The sequence below is a fragment of the Episyrphus balteatus genome, chromosome 3 (genome assembly GCF_945859705.1).
Source record: "Episyrphus balteatus chromosome 3, idEpiBalt1.1, whole genome shotgun sequence".
Lineage (NCBI taxonomy): Eukaryota > Metazoa > Arthropoda > Insecta > Diptera > Syrphidae > Episyrphus > Episyrphus balteatus.
The window spans coordinates 28,918,288-28,945,878 of record NC_079136.1 but is presented as its reverse complement, the minus strand read 5'-3'; the positions used below and the strand labels follow the sequence as shown (position 1 = coordinate 28,945,878).

The window sequence follows — 27,591 nt, the reverse complement described above, 5'->3', positions numbered from 1 at the left end:
TCCACTCCCAAAATTTGCTGTGGGCTCTTAGAATAAGTATATGCACCCGAAATTGAATATATTTTTATTTTGAACATTATATTTTTAGAAAGAGGCTAAAGTAGCAGAAAAATGTTAAAATTTAATATTGTACCTAATTTGAAAAAAATTTCATCTTTGGAAAAAGTTACATAGAGATTTTATTTACTGATTTTGATTTTACTCGAAGATTTTCAAAAGAGCCGTTTAAAGTATTTAATTAAGAAGGATTTTCGAAAAATTGACAATCAGTTTTTTTTTGTGATTTTTTTTTCTCTTTTCCCAAAAACGGAGTTTTTCGACTATTTCACTTTGCCTTAAAAACGACTTTATTTAAAATGTGTATAATCAATATTTTTCCTATATTTTTCAAATAAAATAGCTTTAATTTCAAATAACGTAACACAAACAAACTACATTGAAATTTATTTTTTCTATACCTTATACTCATAAAAATAGTTAAGTAATTTTAAGACTCGAAAGGAAGGCCTTTATAATTAAGAAACCAGTTTTTAGATACAGATTTTTGAGACGTTCTAGCCAAGTCAAAATCGTATACAGCTTTGAATAAATTTTTATACTTAAATAAAAAATATTAGCTAAAAAACAAATTGTCAAATAATTTATTAAACATTTCAGGTTATATATTCCTAATTTGAGTTAATTATTTCCAAACTCGAAAAAGTTAGATTTTTGAACGCCATAGTCGAGCCAAAATTGTACTTTTTGAACTATGCCTAGCTTTTCAAAGCTCAAAAATAATTTGCATTTAAAAGAAACTTTGCTTAATGATTTCTGATATATTAAAGATTATGTGTTCCAAATTTGGTTTAATTATTTCAGGAGACAAAAAAGTTACAGATATTTTTAAACACCTAAATCTAGCGAAAATCGCACTTTTTGAAATTTGACAAGTTTTTAAAAGCTTAAAAACAATTTGAATTTCATAAAAAATTAAATTGAATGATTCGTTATTATATCAAAGTTAATATATTCCAAATTTGACGCAATTATCACAAAAGACAATGTTAAATAATCCGCGCCTACTCGCAGGAGAAGCCTCTCAACACATACAACATCTCAAAGGAACAGGCGATCAGCGAACAAGCTGTGTGTACCTTCTTTTTACTTAGCAACCAACAACACCAGCCAACGATTGTGTGTGTGTTGCATCCTTCTTTTTCCTCCTCTCATTTTCCTCAGTCAAAAATGTCAGTCATAAAAAGACCTTTAAATTAAAAGGACGTGCTGCGCGCAGTCACAAACAAGACAATTCGTGTTTTATTTATTTATTTATTTATTTATTTCATATAGATACATTTTAATATTACAGTCCACTCTCTAGTTTATTGTTCACGGTCCTTCGACACCCAATTTGTTCTAAGCGACCTGTCCTTTAATAAAATTAATAAAACAAAAAAAAAACTATTTACTCGTATAAACGTAAATTATGTAACAGATACAAGCTAGAAACAGTAGATCCTTCTGTGAGTGTGTGACATTTAAAGACAAAAAAATCCGCGTGTGCATACAGAAAAAACACCCTTGTGCTTGTGCAGCGTGTGAAAAAGAAAAAGAAATACCTACAAATACAAAAGCAAATACATTCCGTTATTAAAAAAATAATAATAATAGGTATACAAAATACATTACAAACCAAAAAGAGTTAAAAGAATAGAAAAAAAAGAAAACAAAAAATAGAAGTTGAGCGAAGATGTCGCACGAAATAAAAGTATTACGATATACATATTTTGTATCGATATGTGATGATGTGCAGTGATAAATAAAAAATATAACCGTAATCAAGAGGCAATCAATGAATTCCTCTTTGAAGATTTCTTTGACTGTGTTTCACATCCATTTGCTTGTTAATTGAAATACTTAGTTCAGCGTTATAAAAACTAACAAAATAGGTTTTCATATTTATGTACCTATAATGTACGTAAGTATGTAATAGGTTTCTAAGTTTTTAAAAAATCAAACGAAATAGGTATTTACAAATTATATTGCAGTATATATATAAAATGAATCATGAAAATTTAATAGTTATCCTTGATTGTGTTCCCATCAAGACTTTTCAAAAATATGGCTCATACGTCATACCTCCTTAATATATATATGTACCTACAATCATGCAAATCATTATTTACATACCTACCTAATTATTTTGTTTCAAATGAGATCACTACCTGGGTATACCAACTCTTGCGGGGATACATTCAGGTATCTATGTACATTTGTACGTGGACGTGCACACAAATAATGCAATAAGATGATTGTGAATACAAATAAGGGACGAAGTAAAAACAAAAAGAAAACTAAAGAAAATTGTTTGATATCATATTGGCTGTCCGTTTGCGTGGTTTCTTAATGGCGGTATTTATTACACAATATATGTACAAGTACATGTGTATGTATCTTGGATGTATCTTGGATGATGTATACATGTGATGTATCTATTTTGAGAGTCTAACTTCTTCAAAATCCTTTATAATTTTTGCGCAGCAAATGTGTTTGTTTTGTTTGATTTTTTACTGTAGCTGTTGTGCTCTGTTTAAGTGTTGTTGTTTTGAATAAAAACCCCGTTAGGTTGCTTTTGTGTTATGCCGATCATGTAGGTTGCTTCTCTCTTAGTAAGGATATTGCTGTTTTGTTTTTTGGTTTAGGTTGGGGATGCATGTATGTACCTATGTAGGCACGTAGGTATGTATCTCGATCGGAAGTATAAATGATATGACATCTCATTCTCCTGTTGGGTCGAATTGGGAGGTAGGTATGTACATACCTTGATAGTATGGTGTAGCGTTAGCGTGTAGATATGTATCTTGGCCCATAAATAGATTGGTAGGTGGGTGGGATAAGACTAATTGTTATTGTATGACAATTGATTGTAGTAATTATGGAAACATATGATTACTTTTGTGGTGAGGTTCATCGAGAAAGTCGCTCGTTGGCTGTGTGATAAATTGTATCGTTAGAATTTTACAGGTTATAGGTATATAAAGATTTGACCACACAGTATCAAATGCATATTGTCTTCATTAAATTCAAGTCTACCTATTAGAATTGAATAAGATACGCTCAACGCAATTACTTACATACAATTAAAAAAAAAAAAAATTATCTATTACGAATAATTAGCACCTAATCAAAACAAAAACAAAAAACAAATACAGCGTGCATTGTGTAACATGAAGGTATTTTACCTTTGCAATTGCATATGCCACATCAAGATTTAAAAACTCAGACAAATCTGTGGTGTGGAGGATATTTTTATTCATATGTTAAAAAAGAGAAACCAAAAATACTAAAGTATAGAAAGAACTTTAACCATTTAGCAACTTTTCACAGTTTTTAGAAAAAGTGGAATAAAATTACATCTGCAATAAATTATGTGTACAAAAAGAAATACAATCGTCATTGTATAGAGCTACACCTCCAGTGAAATAGATTTCATTGTACTGACTAAAAGAGCGGGTATACTTAGGCGGGTGTTTTATATAAAACAATTCAATTTTTAGCCAATTAAGCTAATCGCAACGAATCAAGAGGAGCAGAATAATAAAAAAAAGGGTAAAACCAAACGATTATAAAATAATTACAAAATAATAATAATAAACAACAAAAAAAAGGACAATGCAAAGTTCAAAGTTATTCACGAAAACTGAATTAAAAATTCTTATGTTATAGCAGAAGACATAATGCTTTAAAGAATGCTATAAGAAACTAGTGCAAGTAGATTGAAGTAGCAACTGCTCAAAAATTATACGATCTTTCCTCTAAGGAGAGTAACAAAACATACAAGTGCATTTTCGCAAATGGATTGTCACAATAATTGTTTAATTGTTTGTTTTTATTTATACTAATACAGGCGCATATTTAAATTTTATTTCAGAAGTTTCTTTGTTCTATTGTTTCACTTGTTTCCTATTGGAATATATTTCTTATCTTAATTTGGCAAGTAGGATTTGTATTCCCATCTTGTACGATAGTACGATTAGTCGTGCTGCAAATGTATGTAAAAACAAAACTTTTTATTTTGAATGTGCGTTCTTACAAAACGCACATTCTTGTAGAAAAGTGTTGCCAATGCGGGGTGACCATTTAAAATTGTATAATCTGAATGTGCTTTCGCAGAAAAAGCACATTCTTGCAGAAAGGTTTACCTACAAGGGTGACTTTTAAACTTTTCATTTTGCGTGTGCGTTCTTACAAAACGCACATTCTTGCAGAAAAAGAGTTGCCAACGCAGGGTGACCTTTTTAAAAAATTTTAATCTGAGTGTGCTTTCGCAAAAAAAAAAAAAAAAAACACATTCTTGCAGAAAGGTTTACCTACACGGGTGACCTTTAAGCCTTTCATTTTGAGTGTGCGTTCTTACAAAACGCACATTCTTGCAGAAAAAGAGTTGCCAACGCAGGGTGACCTTTTTAATAAATTTTAATCTGAAAGTGCTTTCGCAAAAAACATTCTTGCAGAAAGGTTTACCTACAAGGGTGACCTTTAAACTTTTCATTTTGAATGTGCGTTCTTACAAAACGCACATTTTTCTCAATTCCATTTTGAGTGTGCGTTTGCAAGATGAATCATTTGTTCATGAGACAAAGTTCATCCGAGCGTACATTCTTGCAGGAAAGCAGATCGCCTATATAGGGTGTCCTTTTCTCAAATCCATTTTGAGTGTGCGTTTGCAAGATGAATCATTTGTTCATGAGACAAACTTCATCCGAGCGTACATTCTTGCAGGAAAGCAGATCGCCTACATAGGGTGTCCTTTTCTCAATTCCATTTTGAGTGCACGTTCTTACAAAACGTACATTCTTGCAGGAAAGCAGATCGCCTACATAAGGTGTCCTTTTCTCAATTCAAATTTGAGTGTGCGTTTGCAAGATGAATCATTTGTTCATGAGACAAAGTTCATCCGAGCGTACATTCTTGCAGGAAAGCAGATCGCCTACATAGGGTGTCCTTTTCTCAAATCCATTTTGAGTGTGCGTTTGCAAGATGAATCATTTGTTCATGAGACAAAATTCATCCGAGCGTACATTCTTGCAGGAAAGCAGATCGCCTACATAGGGTGTCCTTTTCTCAAATCCATTTTGAGTGTGCGTTTGCAAGATGAATCATTTGTTCATGAGACAAAGTTCATCCGAGCGTACATTCTTGCAGAAAAGCAGATCGCCTACATAGGGTGTCCTTTTCTCAAATCCATTTTGAGTATGCGTTTGCAAGATGAATCATTTGTTCATGAGACAAAATTCATCCGAGCGTACATTCTTGCAGGAAAGCAGATCGCCTACATAGGGTGTCCTTTTCTCAATTCAAATTTGAGTGTACGTTTGCAAGATGGATCATTTGTTCATGAGACAAAATTCATCCGAGCGTACATTCTTGCAGGAAAGCAGATCGCCTACATAGGGTGTCCTTTTCTCAAATCCATTTTGAGTGTGCGTTTGCAAGATGAATCATTTGTTCATGAGACAAAATTCATCCGAGCGTACATTCTTGCAGGAAAGCAGATCGCCTACATAGGGTGTCCTTTTCTCAATTCAAATTTGAGTGTACGTTTGCAAGATGGATCATTTGTTCATGAGACAAAATTCATCCTGGCGTACATTCTTCCAAAAAAGAAAAGCAGACTGCCATCGAAGGGCATCCTTTTCACAATTCAAATTTGAGTGTACGTTCGCAGGATGGATCATTTGTTCATGAGACAAAATTCATCCCGGCGTACATTCTTCCAAAAAAGAAAAGCAGACTGCCTTCGAAGGACATCCTTTTCACAATTCAAATTTGAGTGTACGTTCGCAGGATGGATCATTTGTTCATGAGACAAAATTCATCCCGGCGTACATTCTTCCAAAAAAGAAAAGCAGACTGCCTTCGAAGGGCATCCTTTTCACAATTCAAATTTGAGTGTACGTTCGCAGGATGGATCATTTGTTCATGAGACAAAATTCATCCCAGCGTACATTCTTCCAAAAAGAAAAGCAGATTGCCTTCGAAGGGCATCCTTTTCAGAATTCAATTCTGAGTGTACGTTCGCAGGGTGAATCATTTGTTCATGAGACAAAATTCATCCCAGCGTACATTCTTCCAAAAAGAAAAGCAGATTGCCTTCGAAGGGCATCCTTTTCACAATTCAATTCTGAGTGTACGTTCGCAGGGTGAATCATTTGTACATTCTTCTAAAAAGAAAAGCAGATTGCCTTCGTAGGGCATCCTTTTCACAATTCAATTCTGAGTGTACGTTCGCAGGGTGAATCATTTGTTCATGAGACAAAATTCATCCCGGCGTATATTCTTCCAAAAAAGAAAAGCATCAGACTGCCTTCGTAGGGCATCCTTTTCACAATTCAATTCTGAGTGTACGTTCGCAGGGTGAATCATTTGTTCATGAGACAAAATTCATCCCAGCGTGCATTCTTCCAAAAAAAAAAAAAAAAAGAGAAGAAAAGCAGATCGCCTTCGAAGGGCATCCTTTTCACAATACGAATTTGATTGTGCGTTCGTAGGATGAATCATTTGTTCAAAAGACAAATTTCATTCCAGCGTACATTCTTCCAGAAAAGCAGACTACCCACATAGGGTATCCTTTTCCCATTTTGAGTATGCGTTCGCAGGATGAATCATTTGTTCAACAGACAAAATTCATCCTTGCGTACATTCTTACAAGAAACAAGGATGAATCTTTTGTTCAAGAGACAAAATGCATTCCAAAAATTATCATTTTACAGTAAATATTTACCAATGAAAAACACTTCTAACATACATACATATAAATATTAAATTTCAAAACACACTCATTTCAAAAACATACATACATTTGTAATATTCCTCCAAATAGGAAGCATAATTAAATATTTTCTTCTTTATTTTCTTTTCTTTCCGAGCGACACATGAAAGATCGTTTATAATTCTCTTGATTCTGCCGAATCAAAGTGGGCAGGGACATCTCTTATGCGTTCAAGCTCAAGAAAAATGATATAGTCCATCAATGGCAGCAAGTGATCCATTCACAAGCAGGCAGGTTTGTGTTACAACAGTAGCGGCAACAGAAGAAACATTGATATCAGAGTGATGGCTCGATATCGGCCTGTTCTTCATCAAAACTATCAACAGAAATTCCTTTATCGGCAGCTCTTCAACAATTATTTGTCATCATTCAACGGCATTCATCTGGGAATGTTGTAATGCGCCTAGGCTTCAATACCTCTTCAATTTTAAAAATACATCAGTATCTAAAAGTCCTAATACAGCCATCAATTAAAAAATTTTGCAAATAAACGGAACAAGTTTTCCACCCTCAAATTCAAATATTTTAATTCTTCATCAAGTTAAGCAGAGCAGACATTCTTAACAAGCCATCTGTTTCACAACAACAGCAGTAGAATGCGAATGCATAAACAGCTTTTACAACGTCTAATACAAATGGTGGGCCACTTCAAAATCCCCAAGAGATTCAACAGATCATTAGTCTGCAAAACAGTCAACTATAAGGTCTATACGAGCAAAGATCCCCTCAGTCAATTCACTACATATTACCCGAATCGACTTGGTTTTTTCCATTGGCATTTACAACAGGGGCGCCAATGGTTTTCCCAATGTCCTTGAGCAAATGCTATTCGGAAGAAGCCCCCACCCAACGCATCGAAGATCAACAATCATCAAATATTAAACCGAAGGTTTAAAGTGGGCAGGATGTTAAATAATCCGCGCCTACTCGCAGGAGAAGCCTCTCAACACATACAACATCTCAAAGGAACAGGCGATCAGCGAACAAGCTGTGTGTACCTTCTTTTTACTTAGCAACCAACAACACCAGCCAACGATTGTGTGTGTGTTGCATCCTTCTTTTTCCTCCTCTCATTTTCCTCAGTCAAAAATGTCAGTCATAAAAAGACCTTTAAATTAAAAGGACGTGCTGCGCGCAGTCACAAACAAGACAATTCGTGTTTTATTTATTTATTTATTTATTTATTTCATATAGATACATTTTAATATTACAGTCCACTCTCTAGTTTATTGTTCAGACAACAAAGTTACAGATTTTTGAGACGCCTAAGGCAATATCCCTACTAACAATTTTGCTTCTATAATGCTTTACAGAAGCAACAATTGCATCTGTAAATCTTTATAGAAACCAAAATTGTTTGTCGGGATGGGCCCACTGTGCAGCGTGAAAAGGATAGTCTACATAAATACAGGAGATCAAATCAAGATTTTCATAGTTCCATGTCTGATACATTGTACGGAACTATAGAATTTATGAAAAGTATTAAGATTGTTTTGAGAGTAAAAATTTATTTTCACGGCCAGTGCAGTAGAAAAAGAATGTGATTCGGTTGGCGAACGCAAGTGGAAAGGACCTCAACCAACTTGAAGTCCATAACTTCAGGGTCAGGCAGTTAGTTGATAGAGGCCTTAATCTTTAGTTAATAATGAAACCGCCTAAAAGTTTTGGTCGAATAATGCGAAAAAAGAAATCTTTTGTCAAATTTAATTTGAATTAAGTCCTACCTGAAGGACTCTACACAATTCTAAGGGAATATCTAGAGATCAGAATTGTCCGCGTAAATCAATTATTGAGATTTTAGCACCTGGGGTACCAAAAGGTAGTGTTTTAGGTTTTCATTAACCAATATTATAATGATATTGGCGCCTATATGTTTAGTTTACAATCTTATTAAAACTAAAAGCATGGTGGCGCCTGATAACGGTTGTAAATTTTGAATTCTTTATTTATCCTACATGACCCAATAAAGCCTATTAAATATCTTAACCTTTCTGTAAATTTTTCGTTTAAAACCTAGTAAAGTGAGACTCTTTATAGACCCACTCAATCTATACAAACGTAAGTGTAAGATCCCACAAAATACAATTTGAAATAAATACCAACATTAAATTGCTTGCATTCATTTCCTTTTTGTCATAACATTAAACTTCAGAAAAATATCTTAAGCCTGAAATTAGCAATAAAATTGAAAAAAAAAACTCATAAAAGTTCATATTTATCGCAATCTAAGTCAATATAGGAAGCAATCAAAATCATAAATTTACAATTTTCTTTATCAAGGTCGATTGAAGGTAATACTCGTATTCTTAAAAAAAAAAAAATAATAATAAAAGTCTATATTGAAAATTAATTCAGTGCTAGAGGAGGAACCAAATAGGTTTTCCCCCTTAACCATTAATAAGAATTCATCTTTCGAAAATCGACCTTTACATTCACCCAGAATTTTATGTTTTTTTTTTTTTTTTTGTTTGCCATTCGATAGAAATTGAGAAACAAATTGAACTTTATTTCACATACATGTTTAAATATATATATAAAAACACATACTCGTACATATTTAAGGATAAAATATTTATATTCAATGGTAATAGAAAACTGGAAAACGTTTTTCCTAGTAGCCAATTTATTATTTTCAAGCTTTTTTCGATGGAAATATTTTAAATTAACTTCCAAATGGCTGGCAAAGCGTATTAGTATGTAATCACAATTTGAATTCTATTCAAGTTAATGGCAAATGCAGATTGAAAGTTATTATTTTTTATGAACATCCAAATTCTAGGAAATGTTTGATTAAAAAACGAACCGACTTTCTAAGGATAATTCTCAAAAATACTTTAATATTAATGCCAATCTGGTTTTACAGAAATTAGTTTAATTGAAAGTTGGCAGACCTAATTAAAAAAATGAAACTTACCTAAAAAATCCTCTTGAAAATTAGTTTTAGTTCTTAGAAGTTGATTGAATTGAACTCAAAAAAAAAAAAAAATAAGAAAAATATTCAATTTTCCCCAGAATCTTGATAAAGGTCCTTTTTAAATGTGAAAAAAGGTTCTTTATTTCCCCAAAGCTAGCAAATATTTCCTGAAAAAATTAACTTACATTTCGTACATCATTAAAAGTCAATCATTACTCCATTAGTTCTAGAACACAAACAAACAAAAAATCATTAAACTGTAAAAAAAAATATATATACAAAATTTATTAATAATTTTTGCCATTTTTTATTACTAATGTTACCGCGTCACATCATAATAACGCACTTAAAATGAATTCATTACATCATAACAGAGCCAATGAGGAGGATATTGAAGCGCGCACATGTGCCACACGAAAATAACATTGCTATGACACGCAACGGTAATATAGACTTTAAGGCACGCACATAATAATGTCGCTGTGCCGCATATGGTAGAAGAGGTGCCTATTTGGTTAAATATCACAATAAAAAGGATTCATTTTATTGAGGATTTGGATTTTTACTTTTTTGGTTGTAGGTTGTGTTTGTGTGAAGGTTTTATATGTTTTATGAGTTTATTGTGTAAGGAAAAGCTTATGAAAATTTATTGAGGAAATACCAACACACACAAAGACCAGAGGAAAACACACCTCAACCTCAGTTTGGTCATGTCTTATCGGGTTGTTTGTGTACATAAATATTATTATTTAGTTTAATGACAATGAAGGAGGCTTATCGTGATGGTTTAAGACTCATTATTATTATGCGTCCCTAAGTAGGTTTATTGAAATCAAAAGTTATGTCATTTTATATATTCGTCAGGGTTTAGCTTTTGGTTCAAAAAAATATGAGCAGAGACCTAAACAAAATGGAAAAGTTTTGAATGAATCAGAAATAAAATATTTGCATTTATTTCCTACTAGAAATTTTTCAAGAAAACTTTTTGAGCTCTTGGCCGTGTTAAAGAAGATCAAACAACAAAAGAAGCATGCCAAAACGTTTTTCAAAATTTCTTTAAATATTTTGGGCATAAAAGGATTTTAAGCTTTGCTATGTATGAAACTGATCCTGGCTCAAGTAGAAATGATCAGAAAAGAGTTTTACGGATTTCAGGGACTATTAACGTTGAAGGTATGAACGATAAAAGCTGTAAAGTGGAAGGGATTGGGCTCCCTGACTCCCTGAATTCTCATACATTATGATGACTTTTTAATGAGGATTTTTTACTCCATAAAGACACAATTTTCACTCCCCGAAGTTCTCTTAAATAATGAAGACTTTTTAATGAAGATTTTTTACATCTTGTACATCCAAGAAACAAAATGGAGTAACAATGAAAACAGAGCTTATTAATGTACTGCTTCGGTATAGAGTAAATGTAAAAACGGATCTAATATCATTGGAAAAGAAGCTATTTGGTTATTTTTGAAGTTTTATCTTCGATTAAAACTTGACGTCACCCACAAAGAATAAAATGCACGACTGGGTCGCACGAACTTGCTCTTAGAGTTAAAGTTGCTTAAATTTTTAAGACTTTTTATATAGAAATTTGGAAAAAAAATAAAATTCGTTTTTTAAAAAAATAAAATAAAATCTGAAATTAAATTGCCCTCCAAAACAAGTATGCAGTTTTGATTGATATATTAAGGTGCATTTTAGAAAAAAAATTTTCAAAATCGTTAGAGCCGTTTTTTAAAAAACTAATTTTTTATAAATAATTTCTTGGAAAAAAAGTTTTAAAATAAAATTGGTTTGCCATTTTGTAGAAATCACTAATCAACATCTAAAAACAAAATTTCAAAAAAATTCAATGTCCCGTTTTCGAAAATTTGATTTTTCAACATAGTTATTGCTTAAACAAAATTTTCTCACAAAAAAAAAATCCATTCTTTATAATTAACGGAATAAGTCCATTTTGCAAAATTGTTGAGAAACCGCAAAAAACTGAATAGCTTCTATATTTTAATGTTTTCAGATGTTTGACCTTCAGATAAAATAAAGATTATTAGGATTTGAGTCGAATAAAACAAAAATTTTATTTCTATCGGTTTCTGCGAGACAGATATAAAGGTTTAAAAAACGTTGGACTTATTCCGTTCTTACAACTTACCGTTTGAAATTTCACCCAAAAGCCAAATTTATAATGAAATCAACACATAAATTATTTAAAACAAAAGTTTTAATGATATCAATAGATTAACTATTGATAGAGTTTGAGTAATCAAAACAAAAAAGTGTTATACCTACATAGTAAAACAAACATTCTTGTTGTGGTCTATTTTTTACTTGAGTAAAAAAAGAAATGGGAAAACAAAGATATGTTCGATTGGTCATTCTTCGGTTATTTTTTAATGAAAAAACTTTTTGAGTCCAGCATTCTGAAGGAAATTTAATATTCTATTTTTATTTTGAGCAGTCCATATGACTATCTCAGCCCGAAAAAAAACCGTTAAAAAAAAACTCAAAAAATCTAAATTTTTTATGTTTTTTTTTGGACTGTTTTGGTATGAAATTTGTTTTTTAATTTTTAAAAAAACATTTTCCCGATTAAATTTGATTCTCAACAACAAGTTTTAAAATCAATTTATCAAAACTATGCTTTGTTTATTAGATATATTGAAAAAAACTAAAAAAGGGGCTTTTGCACCCCTATCTTCAATGTTCACCCTCTCATTTAATAGCACTCCGCGGTTTTATCTTCTCTTATAACCCATTCAATGTTTTATGAAATTAAAACCGGTGAACGTTTTAGTTAAGACATAATCAATAGCCTCAAATCCTGGGGTGGAATCGGCTAAAATGATTTGACTATCATATTTTTTACTATCAAATTTGATAGTCAACTATTTTTTATCTGTGTAAGGTGATAGTCTTTAGATCATTTTTAATTTTGGTTTAGTTGGTATCACTTCGGTTTGACATCTGTCAAACGTCATTAAATTAAAAAAAAAACAATGCAGAGTTTCAGTTTTTCACTTCCATAGCTACAATAATTGAGAAGACAATTATTAAAAACGTAAGTTAATATTTTTTAAAACGCTTAAAATAATAATTTATAACTTTAATATCTATCCAGCAAACACAACTCGAAAAGGATCGCTTACAAAGAATCCCACAAAATATTGTGTAAACTTTGAATTCAGATGGCAGATCCAAAATGTGTATTATACTCATAAAAAGTATCTTATGTTATTCGAAAATTTTGTACGAGTCTATAAAAAGCACTAAATATTATTTCAAATTATTTTTTTTTGTGTACAAAGGTGTGATTGCACATTACTTTGAGTCGGGGATGTAAAATATAATTTAATTTGTTCCTCAAGTCTGACTCTTCTATTTTCTATTTCATATTCAGTTACTTTATTTTAATTTTGTAGTCTTAAAATAATTGCACAGGCACAAAAATATTCATTTTTCCCAAACAAAGTAAAAGCACCACGAAAACCATGAAAAAAATATGCTACAAATGTTAAATTGTATCAAATTGACACCTAAATAGGTGTCAGCTGAAAAAGTCAAAAAAATATGATAGTCACTTTTGACTATCATCTTACACAGACGAATTTTCTTGAATTTGACAGTCAACTATCAAAAATCATCTTACACGATTCCACCCCTGGATTTATTCTTTTTTTTTCAAACTTATAAAATTTTTCAACCCCTGTAACTTCGACACAGAAAATAATTTTTTTTCTTTTTTTTCAAGCTTAGAAAATGTGCCTACGCCTAAAGATGCAATTTGCATCAAAAATTCAATTTCGGAAAAAAGTGGACTTATTCCGTTCTTACAACTGACAATTCAATTTAAAGCTATACCTAAATGTATGTATTTAAATCTTAGTACTTTTTAAATATTAAAAATTTTATCGCATGATAAAATTTTCGAAAAAATTCTCATATCCTTGTTTCCCTCTCATTTAAAATACTAATTTTCCACACATTGCAGAATTCACTCATTCGTTAAATGGAACATGAAAACCCCAAGACTTTAATAAGTCGATCAACTACAAATATCAACAAAAGCAATCGCATACTTGTATATCTCCCTCATCTCTTTCCTTTTCATACTCCTATATCATAAAATATACACCATCCAAATATGCCAAGCCTTAGGGTGTGTTTTTTTTTTCAACAATCCTCTCGTCATTTTGTTTCGTTGAAATACAAATAAGCAACAGTAACAAACAATATGAGCAACTGCTCTCAATAAAGTTTGCCTTAGGTCAGTTCGGTTTTATTAAAAAAAAAAAAACAATGAGAACCAAAGAAGTGGTTCTTAAAAATGAAAGTCTGAAAATTTCGTAGAAACATCAACCACCACTTAGCTTCACGTACCTACACAATTTGTTTAACTATGGTAAGGTCTGCCAAGCTACCCCCACTCTCCCTCTCATTTCAACTTCATTCATAGACAAAAACATGCCATTTGGCCATTCTTAATGTCTTAATTCATTTTATGCCCTGCCCAGCTTTTGCTAGGCCCGTTTTGTGCCGGTCGTAAACCTTTAGTGGTGTTGCTTGCTGCTCCACATCAACCCACACCTCTCGTCCTTAGCTTTGAGTATATCTACATCACACATGCACACGGCTATAAATTTACGCTCAATTTGTGTTTTAATGCCTTGTAGCAATCATTAGGGTTAACAAACCTGCAACTTGGTCGTTAAAACATATAATGAAGGTTTTTTGAGGGAGGCTTGAAGGGATGACTTCGTGCCAAACATTTAATTTCTCAATCAACAGCAGCAGCAGCAGCTAGCAAACTAAACTATTGCCGCGTGAAATGCGCCAAAATGTATGCAACACAAAATGCCAAAGCTACACACCTTCCACTCTACGTGTACTGTCGGAATGACACCGTTCGTGTTTTATTATTTTTTTTTTTTCGTTTGCAAATTGAAGGGTGGCAAAGCAAAGAGTTCCAAAAGATTTGTATACCTTGATATGAATTTATGAGTGTAAATGCAAATTAGAATTGCGTTTGTGTGTTTGCCTACAGCAGCTTGTGAGCCTACATATAGAAATGGCGCCCGGGCGCGGATCGTTATGTGCATATAATTGAATAGTGTAGCTCCATCAGTACGGTGCATGCCTTAAGGGTATGGCATTGATTTGTCATGTGTATCCTAGCGAAAATATTCCATCAGGATATACCAGGATGAGGTGGCTTTGGGGGGGGGGGGGGGTTGAGGCTACAGAGAAATGCCATGGTAATGCCATTTCACAGAACCGCATATGCGGGTTGAAATAATTAAGTCTAATCGGTTTTTAATTGCTGCTCGCAGAGAGAGAGCTGTCGCCGGGAACTATACGAACGGGCAGAGTGGTGTGGTAGTCCCGTCGTTGGCGTTGTTGGTAGAGTAAGAGCAGTTTTTCGTTTGGAAGGATTTCGTGCAATTTGTCCGCTCGTTTGTCCATGCAGGCGGCAACGGATGACACTCCTCTTTTAAACAAAGATGAATGAGGGTGCGACGTGCTACACTACACACTGTGTTCCCTTGTTATTGTTGTTGATGGTGTTTGTATTTGTATACATATATATTTCTGTTTCGCCAGCATTGCCATTCCTCCTTTTTGGCTTGGCTCAAACGACACAACGACGACGAACCAATAGGTGTCAAATAATGCAGCAGAATTTTGCTGCTGCAGCAGCAGTGTTTTAACATTTTTCATGATGCATACTATTAATTACGTTTTTATTTGAAAACGGCTTTAAGGACTTTGATGGTTGTTCCATCGTCCTACTCTTGGCATGCCCCATTGCAGCAATGAAAAATTGTGTAATTATTGGCAAAAGTGATGACGACAATAATTGTGGTGTGAAAATGGCTATGCCAGAAAAATCGATCTTCTGAATAAGTTTTTTTTTAATTCAGATTAATTACAAAAAGTATTAATTTATATGAGGGGATTGAAATTATACTGAAACCAAATCAAATTGGGCTTAAATAAATTAATTAAAATATTTTATTGATGTTTTTTAAATATTTTAACGAAAGGTTTTCATGTCATTCAGGCTTATTCGGGTGTTTTTATTTCAAATGTAATTAAAAAGCTAGGACGTTTTTTTTTGGATTTTTGATTTAAGCCTTATTAAATTAATTTAATGTGTATGTAATTTAATGTATTGGTTTTCCATTTAGAATGGTACAAATAGGTCGTGCATTTAATTTTAACTGATTAACTGGTTTCTTGAAAAGTGATATGTTAAAAATTAATTGTCAATGCCTAAGCCAATACAATTTGGCTCTGTTGGCATTAGTGATGGGAGCTATCGAATAAAAACTATCGATAGTTGTAAAATATTCATTCATTCGATAGTTTTAAATCATTCGAAAAGTTTTTTCTTTTGATAGTTTTTTCATTCGAATAGTTTTTTTTATTCGATAGTTTTTTTATTCAAATAGTTTTTTTATTCGATAGTTTTTTCATTCAAATATTTTTTTTATTCGATAGTTTCTTCATTCGAATAGTTTCCTTCAACGATAGTTTTTTCATTTAAATAGTTTTTTTATACGATAGTTTTCTTATTCAAATAGTTTTTTATACGATAGTTTTTTTCATTCGAATATTTTTTCTTTATTCGATAGTTTGTATATGATAGTTTATTCGATAGTTTATTCGATAGTTTTATTCGATAGTTTTTATTCGATAGTTTGTAATTGAAAGAATAAATGAATGAATGAATAAACTATTCGATAGTTCAAATCATTCAGTTACTAACTATCGATAGTTCCCATCACTAGTTGCCATCGCTGTTCGCTACATTTAAAATTGTTCTGTACAAACTCGATATAGGGTAACTAAAACATTGAAACCAAGTTGATTTTTTTGTTGTTATTAAAAAATAGCAAACGAAAGCTTTAAATTCTTTTTGTATCTGAGAACCACTTGAATAGGTTCTTAATGCAAAAACTGTATTAGAAAATATAAATCCATAACAATAAAAGGTATACAATATGGCATTCAAGCCTTTTTTTTAAAGTTTATGCCTAGTCACTTCATAACTCAAGTTAATATTCCTTTGTTTTAAGTTCTTTCACTCCAATTTCAGTCAACATCGATAACTAGGTCCATAAGTCGCACAAGTCTTGCAATGAATACATTTTTTCACAAACAAACTTATTAAACTCTCTGGATTTTCTTTTTTTTTGTTTTCCAACACTTCTTCCTCAATTCTCCTTTAGGCCAAACAACATTCACAATGCATTATTAATACTTATTCTATTCCAATTGACACAGGGACATAACAAGGATAAAAAAAATGATATGTAACACACAGTAGTACAAGTGAACAGAGAGTCACGAATTAAAAAAGAAGAAGAAGAAAAAATAAGACAAAACAAAAAAACTTTAACAAAAAAAAGTATGCCTACAGTCATGTAAACCCTTGATAACATCATGTTACAGAGTTTAACAATGTCACTTGTGATTTGTTGGCCTGGTTTTTTTTCTGTTTTTTTTTTCTCTCGTTGTTGTATCCTTTTTTGTGAAGTTTTATCCTTGGTACTTATTTTTTTTTCTGTTCTGTTTGTTTTCTCTCCACCCTCTCCTTTCTCCAACTGTTTGTGTGCAACAAAGATGTAATATAGATTTAATGAAAACCGTCTTCTTTTGCTTCGTGCTTTGTGGTTTCATTTCCGTTTTTTTTGGGTCGCATTTTTAATTATCCTACATTACGAGTGACCAAAGAGTTGGTAATGAGTTCAAAAAATGTTATTAAAAAATATAAACAATTATTTCGCTGTCCCTTTTTTTGTATTGTGGCAAACTCTGGAAATGGTGATGAAAAATAATGAACAACAAGAAAAAAGGATACGCGGTCATGATGTCAATGGAGTTAATTTTGACTCCAAACTCCTACTCTATTAAGTTTTTTTTTGTGGTGTTTCACAACCTCTATAATTTATTTTATTAAAGAAGCTTTCAAGAATATTTAACTTTTGGCCAAAATTAAGGTCAAAGTTTTGAAGTGTTCGGAATTTCCAAGAAGAAATAATTCTTTCAATATGAACCTCTTCCATTCATTACACAACTTTTAAGCCTACCTACAATGGAACTTATTGTAAACCCTTCTAAATGTCTTTCATTGTCCATTTAGCTGTTCATTTAAATTTTTCTTTCCATCTTCTTGCAACTCACGCATCTTATCCGTATCGGTATTTTTCAAAGAATATACTCAGTAGCACGATTGGATTATTCTGCCTTTCAACACATTAGTTGGGAGAATGTCTTTATTTTCAAAAAAAAAAAATAAAGAAAGAACAAGCTCCATAAGACGTCCGTCCGGTGAAAGATACACTCCTCGCCACTTGAATAGGACACCCTTTTTGTTTTTAATAAAGTGGATATAACTCCAGTCTCTTGATAGTTAGCTGTTCAATATTTTACTATTTTGTGTGTCCCCTTATGCACTCTCTCTGTGAGCAAGATCATTCATTTTCAATGCCCCGTTAGTTAAATTTTGCAATTTTTTGTGGAACAACTGTGAAAAAATTGCCCCTATTTTTGTTCACTTGAATAGGACACCCCCTTTTTAATTGGTTTTCGGGTGCAAATCAAAGAAGGTGGAAATGCAAAAATGTTTTCCAATGTCTTTTAGTAATTTTTAGCTAATTTCAATTTAAATGGGTCGCGCGAAATTATTGGCAGAGGAAGAAATAGCGAAAATCTAGAGTGTCACCCGATTTTTCACCAAAAAGGTAAAAAAACGCATCAAAGCCGAAAACTTTTTTCATTTTTTTTTACGAAACGAGTCCAACTGTCGAAAAAATATGAAAGGCTTAACAATGAGTGCCGTTACTGCAGCTGACAGAAGAGCGATTCAACGACTCGCATAAAATTTACATGACTTTGCCGCCGAAAAGAACGAAAAAGTGGTTAAAAAGCAAGTGCATCCGTAGTGAAGCGAGTGATTTCGAAGGCCAAAAACTTGAGGCGATTGCAGCTTAAGAAAAAACCATGGGTTAACACCTGCAGTAAAGAACAACGCCTTAGTTTCGGTCTGTTTTATGACATGAAGTAAAGCATGTTTTCTCCAATGCGAAAAAAAATTAATTTAGAGGGCCCCGTTGGCCTCAAGTATTATTTTTATGAAATAATGGATAGTCCTTCCTTCGCAAAATATGAAACAAAAAATTTAAAGCCAACTGGACCCCGAAATTAATTTTTTTTCTCATTGGAGAAAACATGCTTTACTTCATGTCATAAAACAGACCGAAACTAAGGCGTTGTTCTTTACTGCAGGTGTTAACCCATGGTTTTTTCTTAAGCTGCAATCGCCTCAAGTCTTTGGCCTTCGAAATCACTCGCTTCACTACGGATGCACTTGCTTTTTAACCACTTTTTCGTTCTTTTCGGCGGCAAAGTCATGTAAATTTTATGCGAGTCGTTGAATCGCTCTTCTGTCAGCTGCAGTAACGGCACTCATTGTTAAGCCTTTCATATTTTTTCGACAGTTGGACTCGTTTCGTAAAAAAAAATGAAAAAAGTTTTCGGCTTTGATGCGTTTTTTTTACCTTTTTGGTGAAAAATCGGGTGACACTCTAGATTTTCGCTATTTCTTCCTCTGCCAATAATTTCGCGCGACCCATTTAAATTGAAATTAGCTAAAAATTACTAAAAGACATTGGAAAACATTTTTGCATTTCCACCTTCTTTGATTTGCACCCGAAAACCAATTAAAAAGGGGGTGTCCTATTCAAGTGAACAAAAATAGGGGCAATTTTTTCACAGTTGTTCCACAAAAAATTGCAAAATTTAACTAACGGGGCATTGAAAATGAATGATCTTGCTCACAGAGAGAGTGCATAAGGGGACACACAAAATAGTAAAATATTGAACAGCTAACTATCAAGAGACTGGAGTTATATCCACTTTATTAAAAACAAAAAGGGTGTCCTATTCAAGTGGCGAGGAGTGTATAGATAAACAACGACAACGTCTATTTTACTCGATATAAAAGAGAGAAGTGCATAATTGAAAAACATACAAATAATCCCATTGAAAATGGGTGGATGCTGAAGATATGCCCTGAAGCATATTACCTCAAATGGTGCAGCTATTAGAAGATGTTGGATAAACGAGTCAATTAAGTGGCTATGGCATCTCATCAACAAGTGGTATCTACTCTGTCTGTGTGTTAAAAGAAAAGATAGTGGAGTGGTGGCTGGTGGCATGGCGTCAGTTATATCCCTTTTGCATTTCATGAATACAAACTGACGTTTTTGATGAGAGATAGTTTTATTTTGTGTGGACGGGAAATTATAATTATATTTGCCATAGCCTTTTGATTAAATAAAGAAGTTGTTTACAGAGGGAGATTTTATCTTATGTAAGAAAGGGAAATACAATTTAAATCACTTACCCATTCATGCACAAGATAGTCATTTGATTAAAAATTATTTCAAACGTGACGAAATCTGAAAGAGAAAACAAAATTAATTAATAAATGAAGGGTTTATAAATTTTATGAAATGAATATATTTTTTGTATGAAAACGATAGCCAATTTTCAAAAAAAAAAATTTCAAATAATGGCAAGCTGAGAAGGATTTTCTACAAAACACTAACACTGAAAGACGGGCACAGTTCCGAAACTCTGAATCCAGAAAACCCAGAATCCATAAAATCGAAAACGGACAATTATGAAAATCCAAAATCCGAAAAACGCGAAATCTAAAAAAGCCAAAAAAAAAGGGATATTAAAGGAACTACATATACAGTAATATTTTTTCTTACACCTTTACTTCTTAATTTTCGTGATTATTTTTCCAAATCGTGAAAAATTATATAAGATGAAAAATTTGCGAAAATTATTCATTGTTAGAAATACTTAAAAATATGGGCATGTCCATAACTCAAAAACTGAAATTTAAATGGCTTAAAAACCCCATTAAAGTCAATTAAATAAAGCTGGAACTAAATCCCCTTTTCTAAGGGATTTTTTGTGCTGATTCCAAATCCGTAGTTTACATTTCACTGGCACGTCATGTTTGAGAAATACTTGAATATTAACAGGTCAAAAACGCGTTTTTTGAGTACAATTGACGTCGAAAATTACTAAGTCAACTAAAATCACCAAATAAAGTTCTTGCTCCCGACTTTTTTTTTGTTTTTTTTTTTGCTGACCAGTGTTATTTTAAAGTATTTCTATTCCTAACACCACTTCAACACAATACTCTTTATACATTTCTACATCTCTTACAAAAAAATTAAATTGTGTTATTTTTTAAACATTAATAAAAGTTGTCCCAAGAAAAATGACGCATCTTACGAAAATTTCTTAAAGTGTCAATATTTTAACCATTTAACGTACAAATGGTGCTGCAAGCAGTTTTTAAAGTTGATTTCATTCCACACCATTTTTTATGAATAAATATATTAAATGTGCGTTATAAGTTAGTGTCTTACATGAATTAACCGTCATTACGGAAACGCTTGTTTTGGAGTATATTTAAATTAAAATTTTAATCTAAAAATATTTCGGTTTACTTTGTGACTTAAAAAATCAAAATAAATTAAGGTCAAAATGTCATTTCCGGGAACGCTCTTAGTCCCAATTTATTCACTATCAATTATTTATATTAGAAGTATACCTTTTTTAAAGGCGACTTTAAACTTAATGGAGAGGGTATAAATTGGGCCTTAGAATTTAAATAACTAAGTGGTTCTACACACACAATTCTGCATTTTTTTGGTAATATATACTGTTATCAATTAAGTTACCAATAAACAAAAGAACAAATGTTGTATGTCCTAAGTAATTTAGACATTTCGGCATTATTTTTTTGTAGAAATTGGTCTCTGAATCAAGAAATAAAGTTATATTTGATTTATTAAAGACCAACGATCAAAATCAAATCAAATACTGTCTCAATATAATGATATATTATTCACATTGATACTATTTTTAGACCCCGTTTTAAAGAGGAAAGTTTTCCTTGTACTAATTTTTGGGTTTTTGCGGTAAATTGTAAAATATACACATTTTTATGCTCTGTCCGTTAATAAGCCGACAAATTATAGCTAAAGCTAACATTTGAACATGAAATTGTTATCATTAAACACGGTTGATTTTTAAGAATTTGGTCCTCGAAATTTTCCACCTCCATTAATTTTGAACTTTATAGGCTTGCGAGATTTTCTAGATCTCGGTTTTCGGGAATTGGACCCGACCCACATCGAAATTAAAATTTGTATTCATTCTCCCAAATAAAAAAAGTGTTTATGGGTAAGACCCTTTTCTTATTTGCCCTAAAGCGCATTTTTTTTATAATCGAAACAAAGTTTCGTTTACTATCGTACAAAAAATGGCTAAAAGAAAAATAAACTTATCAAAAATTCTTTGTGGTTCTCACTCATCCAACAGGAACAAAACCATAATTTGCTTTACAATCAATTTTCATTATTTCTGACCATATCACTGAAAAACTGTCCAATGTAAATTCTGTTTTCCTCATGAATAAATTTTCCACTATAACTTGATGCTTGTTGCTTCATGTGGCTATGTCGGTCTTCTGCCACTACAATGTTGTTGTAGGTTACATGTAAATAAAATCTATTATATAGTATATATAAATTGCCTTAAAGGCTGGCAACGATCCAAAATGGTCCTTCACTCACAAACAACCATACTACCATCACACACAAACTTGTCCACCTGTTTTACACGGGCACGCTTGTCTGAGCCGCATAAAATAACAAAATGTTATCCATCTCTTTTTGATTTTAACTTAATAGGTAGAGGTACCTACTCCATGAAGCCTTGTGCATGTTGCACAATATTATTTTACTTTAACCTTTATATAGTAAATCATCAACCAAGCTGAACAGGACATAGTACACCGAATAAAAACTTACTCCTTTAGGTAACTCTGTCACTCACTCACATGCTTCAGTGCTTTTTTTGGTCAGTTGCAAAAAAATATAGTATATATAAATAAAAAGGAAAGTTTATGAAATTTTAACTTTGTATTTTGTTTATGGTCGAAATGGAAAGAAATGTATGAAATTCACTTGGGTGCACTTGACAGGATTTGCGTTTATTATATGACATATATTTCTTTGCACTAAATAAAAACAAGCACAAAAATGATTTTTGACCTTTTTTTTAGGTAAGAAGAAGAGATTTTATTTTTGAGGGTCTCAATTAAAACCATTTGGTCAAAATGTGTCTTTATATGAAAATAAATTACATGATTGTTTTATAGTTCATATTTATGTTAATTAAACTTTAAAAATGTGAAATTTTAATATAAAATATCTTTTATAAATTTTAAATAAAATTGGCCGAGATACTGGTATATGGAAATAACCAAAAAAGGCAATTGTAGGTACTTTGACGAATTCACACATTATAGTTTATCAATATTTATTAAAATAAGAACTGTCTCTTTTCTTGTATTACTATCTAATATTTTAATATTTTTTTCATCAGATCATTTTTTTTATTGATAAAATAGATTTCTTTTCCAAAAGTGTAAGACGAAAAATATGAGAGCGGGTCAAAATTCTGACTTCAAAATTCTGGTTTTCAAAATTCTGCTTTATTCACAAAAATTCTGTTTTTCAATTTTCTGCATTTTTTCTATACTGTCTTTCAAATTTCTACTTTTTAAAAATCTGGTTTCAAAATTCTTTCAGCATATGTTTGAACAAAAATATTCTGCTAATTCTATTTTTTCTTTTTATTTTTTTTTTTTCATAGTATATATGAGCTTACTTAATAAAAATATCTACCTGGCTTTCTTGCAACTCGCATCTACATATATACCTACTCTTGAAAATTAATTAATAACGATGTTGTGTGATACAAGATATTCTCTTACATATTCAATTTTTTTAATATTAATTTTTATTTGATAAGTTAATAAATTTTTAATTACACTGGCCTGTAAAATTTATCTTTTTTTGCTCCTTCAAATATTTTGTGATTTTGTGATAAATTGTGATTTTTTTAACGGAAATATCTATAAAACGTGACGTTCTAGGCCAATTCTGGCTTCGGATTCGGAATCAGCATACAAAAATCCTTTGGAAAAGTATAGACTTATTAAAAGGAGGATTTCCTTGCAGACTAGTAAGTGTTATTTTTCGAAGATACATAGCTATTTAACATTAAAACCTGACATTTTTAAATTTATCGATTTATCAAAAAAATGAATATAAAAAAAAAATGAGAAAGTAGTTGAGTAATCAATTAAGCATAAAATTTTGAGAAGACGATATTACTAAATTCTTCCAAAACTAAAAAAAAAGCGCGCGCTTTTTAACTTTTCCCAGCCCTTTTTTAGGTTTTGCAGAATTTTGTAAAAAAGAATAATTATGAAAAACAGAATTTCGCGAATAAAAGCAGAATAAATTCTGAAAGCTAAATTTTGAAAAGTAGAATTTAATTTAAAAAATGTTTGACCTGGGCAGAATTTTGAACCCAACCCAAAAAATATTTATAGTGAAAGAAAGATCTTTTTGCCTCTAATGTGTGTGTGTGAGATTACTTCTTTAAAAATGGGAAATAGTGCATGCGCCAATCCAATACTGGCGATTTATAGGATGACTTAAAATAGATACAACTTTTTTTTTTATTGTACAGTACCTTGCCATATTATTAGGCCCAAGCGAAAAAAATACAATTTTTTGCTTCATGTTGCTGAATTTTTAAAGTTTTTATCGAAATATCTTGAATTTTTTGTTGTCTCATTTACTTACTCTTATTTTTGGCAGTTTATTTTTTCGTAGAAGACCAGACGAGCAGACCTTCCAACTTTTTTTAAGTCAATCCGTATCTACATGATAAGTGTAAGTAAATGAGACAAAAAAAAATTTAAGATATTTCGACAAAAACTTGAAAAACTGAGCATCGTGAAAATTTGTAGTTTTTTTTGCTTGGGCCTAATAATATGGCAAGGTACTGTAAATACACCTTTCACCTAATGAATAAATTAAATTATGATTTTACTAATTCATTGCACAAAAACGCAAGTCTTTTTTTTTTTTTTTTTTGTTAATTTTTGTAAATAATTTTAATGTTATTAGTTCTAAATTTAAAACCTTTTACCTTTTAAAGTAACAAAAAAGTACTTATCAATTCTTACGTTGAAATACTCCTTTATGTGTCGGACTAGTGTGCTTATTTTTTAATAACTCGACCATTCCAAACACATTTTGATTAAAGAATGTGAGTAAAAATCATTAAAGAAAATTTAATTTGAATAACAATGCACTTAAATGTATGTTACTGTATAGGTTTAATAATACTTTCATTAATTTAATATTTAGAATCTGTAACAAAACGAAATTAAAAAAAAAAAAAAACAACAAATGTTGCTAAAACCTTTGTCTCTTATCTAAACATTTACACACTATTCCCTACAACAATAATGTGATGTTATATTTTATTAATATTGAGAGTAATGTAAATATTGTCATTCAACTTTAGTAAAATTTCAAAGTGGGTGTAGGCAGGCAGAGGGGTAAAGTATACACATTTGAACAAGCACTTGTACATTAAATAATTAATTTTTCACTGTCGACCTCAATGTCAAACAATTGGATCTCCTTTTTTCAGTGTTTTTTTTTTTTTGCTGGAAATGCAAAAAAAAACTCTGAGACTCAATTAGAATGATAAATGACTAAATTAATTTCAGATTGTAGGCTCAACACCATTCCCATTTTTACTTGCTTTCATAAGTCCCTACTTATTATACACACATAAATACACACATACATTTAAAAAAATAATATTTATCATCGTTCCTATTGTATATAATGATACGGACGAGATATGCGGTAATATTCTTTCATAACTTGAAGCGAAGCTCATCCCCAAACACTTATTCATATAAATATATACCCATATCCTTTTTTGTTTTGTGATGTTTTATTTTTTATTTTTTTTTTTTCATTCAGGGATTCAGGAATATCCGGTAAATTTATGAAGAAAATTGTGCCTTTTGTATACGAGTCGAGTAGTATATGGGCTTTGGTGTCCTGCTCCTTTTGAAGTCATTAATAATTCATAAGGTCTCTCTCTTTTGCCATCGAGGACATTCGCATATCATAGAGTGTACATTCTGTGCTGATGCTGTGGATTAATGTGTTTGAAAAATACCGTAAGTCATCACCTTCATTATTGTCATCATTGTCGTTATCATTATCAACAATTTTTTTTTTAGCTGTTGAAAAAGTATAATATTAAATGGACGGAAAAGAATATGGAGGGCATACGAATACAACGAACTTTCATTAATTTCGTCGGTTGGTTGGTCGGTTTCACAAATGAACGATGTTAAAGTGGTCATTCACACTGGGTATATGAAGAGATGAAGTTATTGGGGGAAACTTTTTTCTCTCTCTTGACAACCTTTACCACAATTTAATTTAGAAAAAAAAATAAAAACCGAAAAAAAAAAAACACAAGCAAATAAAAAAAATGAGTCCCAATCCGCTTAGGGCGCAAATATTAACTTTTTTCCATTCTAAATTTGTGGACACACAAGGGTTTTGTATATTTTGATTGCTGTTTGGGTGAAAAAGTTTTTCATTTCAGGGACATGGAAATCTTTTTAAGCGAATTGTCTGATTTATGAAAACTTTTCTTTTAAATTTTTTAACAGGAACTTTGTGAGTTTTTCAGTTTTTTTTTGTTTAAATTGTTTTCATTTACGATCAATTTACTTTAAATGAAATTTCATTTGGGTTTGAGGGTGACGGTGATTGATTGATCGATTGGTTTTTCATAGCAATTTTTAAGAAGTGATGTATCCAATGAAACTTGTATTTTATTTGAGTTTGTACGAAAAATTTACTAATTAATATCAAATGTCACACCCGTAACTCTTTTTTTTGACACACCCCTAACAGTGTATGTACTGGAGGTAAACACTCAAATATAAATATACACATGCAATATTTCCAAAATCAAGCGTTTTGTAAAGTAACACCCGTAACGCATAATTACTTTTAACTAAATTGATCTAATTTAAATTAGTTTCATATTTGTTTCTACTCATCACTCATGTTGAATTATTTTGGCATTCAATAATGTAAAATTATAAATAAGAGTGTCACACCCGTAACGATGAATACTGCATTATGACATTTAAGGAGGAAAAGTGAAATTAATTAGCCAGATTTGCATTGAAAAAACACTTTGTTAATTATTCATTACCATAATTTATTTACTTTATTTCATTCCAATTTATTGTCACGAATAATATTCTTAAACCACTACAAAGGTAAGATGCTTGCTTAACCTGATTCTTTTTTTTTTTTAATATCATCCAACTTTATTCTTTTCAACTCGAATTTTCCAATGATTATAATAATTTTCAGGAAATAAATCAACATTAAATTAATCGAATGGAAACAAAAAAAAAAAAAATACAAATATTTAAATCCTCCCGAAGGCTCTCGTTCATTTTATTAATATTATTTTGTTTTACAAATAAACTACCGCTATTTATTTCGAATGTGTATGTGTATTCCTTTTATTCTTCATTTTTACATTCATATAATTTTTTTTTTGTTTAACGTAAAATTGATCATAATTAAATGTCCTGGCGCTTTTGCTCTCTCGCATAATCACCTTAATTCCACTTTACTTCTTGTTTGCGTGTAACTTTTTTTTATTTCATTCCTGTACAGTTATGTTTTATGTATATGAAATAATGTATTCAATATAAATATTTGCATTTCTTTAATATGAAATTTTATTTTATTTTTTTTTGTATGTTTTTTATTTTTGTTCATATTTGTAATTATCACTTTCATAAATCGAACTCGAAATTTCATTTTAAAATGAAAAACAGATGAAAATAAAC

General features: G+C 31.3%; 1 protein-coding gene across 3 annotated transcripts in view; it reads right to left on the bottom strand.

Moving 5' to 3' along the window:
- The window catches only part of LOC129916140 (protein toll), a 177,203-nt gene that overhangs the window by 81,669 nt on the left and 67,943 nt on the right, over positions 1 to 27,591 (bottom strand). For all 3 annotated transcript variants that reach the window (XM_055995936.1, XM_055995934.1, XM_055995933.1), the window contains one exon: positions 20,137 to 20,191. The gene's annotated coding sequence lies outside the window, so the exon portion shown is untranslated. The remainder of the gene's footprint in view (positions 1 to 20,136; positions 20,192 to 27,591) is intronic.